General features: G+C 42.1%; 1 pseudogene; it reads left to right on the top strand.

Moving 5' to 3' along the window:
• Positions 1–1,441, top strand: part of LOC106338439 — a 2,485-nt pseudogene extending 1,044 nt beyond the window's left edge.
• Positions 1,442–1,659: the final 218 nt, after the last annotated feature.

The following is a 1,659-nucleotide window of genomic DNA, read 5'->3' as shown; positions in this document are numbered from 1 at the left end:
GGTGCGATAATCGATGTCAAGGAGGGCAGGATATGTCTAAACATTGGAAACATTCCAATGAATTTCGACATGGACAACCTGATGAGATGACCCTTGATCGATAAACAGACATCCTACGTGGACAATATCCGTGAATTGGCTGAAGGATCTTTCATAAACTCATGCTCAGACGATCCTTTGGAAAAAGTTCTAACAACTGATGAAGAGGAATCTTTCAGTGTCGATAGTAGAGCTGAAGAATACACGCGATTAATGGACGTGAGCATGGAAACAGCAAGCGTTGATGACATAGAGGATGACGTTTCGGGAATCAACGTTGATCGATACTTACTAAAATCTGTCGATCGACAACCATCCTTCTCGAAGGAATGGGATCCCGAAAAAGCACCGAAGATTGAGTTAAAACAGCTGCCCGCTGGACTCAAATATTCCTTTCTCTATAAAGATTCATATCCAGTAATCGTGAACGCCAACCTCACAAACGGAGAACTTGCACTGTTATTAAATAAACTACGCAAATACAGGAAGGCCATCGGGTACTCTCTCGAAGACATTTCTGGCATTTCTCCAGATCTGTGCATGCACCGGATTCACCTAGAAGACGGTTCGAAATCGTCAGTAGAACACCAAAGGCGGCTAAATCCAAACTTGAAAGAAGTTGTTAAAAAGGAAATAATCAAAGTTCTAGATGCCGGAGTCATTTACCCGATTTCGGATAGCAATTGGGTTAGCCCCGTGCATGTTGTACCAAAAAAGGGCGGAATCACTGTGGTGAAGAATGACAAAGACAAACTCATTCCCACGCGAACCGTCACTGGACATCGAATGTGTATCGATTATAGAAAGCTAAACGCTGCTACTAGAAAAGATCACTTTCCTTTACCTCTCATTGATCAAATGTTGGAAAGATTGGCCAATAACCAATACTACTGTTTTCTTGACGGATACTCTGGATTTTTTCAAATCCCTATACATCCTGACGATAAAAAAAAGACGACCTTTACATGCCCTTACGGAACATTCGCATACCGCAGAATGCCATTCGGTCTTTGTAATGCTCCTGCCAATTTCCAACGATGCATGATGTCGATCTTTACTGATATGATAGAAGACTTCGGACGATTTCTCAGTATATGGATCCAGTTTCAAAAACTGTCTCAATAACCTACGTAAAGTTTTGGCAAGATGCGAAGAAAAGAATCTCGTTCTGAATTGGGAAAAATGCCACTTTATGGTTAACGATGGAATCGTCCTAGGACACAAAGTGTCTGCTACTGGAATAGAAGTAGATCGAGCGAAGATTGAGGTAATGACTGGCTTGCCGGCTCCCACAAACGTAAAGGATGTGAGGAGTTTTCTCGGGCATGCCGGATTTTACAGGAGATTCATACAAGATTTTAGCAAAATCGCTAGACCTCTCACCTCCCTCTGCAGTAAATAAGTTAAATTCGACTTCTCACCAGAATACGTAAAGTCTTTCTAGGAAATAAAGAAAGCCTTGATAACTGCCTCCATCGTACAAGCACCAGACTAGAATCTTCCTTTCGAAATCATGTGTGATGCGAGCGATTTCGCTGTAGGAGCAGTTCTAGGCCAGAAGAAAGACAAAAAGCTGCATGCAGTTTATTATGCTAGTCGAACTCTCGATGAAGCACAAAG

This window comes from Brassica oleracea, chromosome C4 (assembly GCF_000695525.1).
Source record: "Brassica oleracea var. oleracea cultivar TO1000 chromosome C4, BOL, whole genome shotgun sequence".
NCBI lineage: Eukaryota > Viridiplantae > Streptophyta > Magnoliopsida > Brassicales > Brassicaceae > Brassica > Brassica oleracea.
The sequence above is the reverse complement of the archived record's forward strand: the minus strand, read 5'-3'. Positions and strand labels throughout refer to the sequence as shown.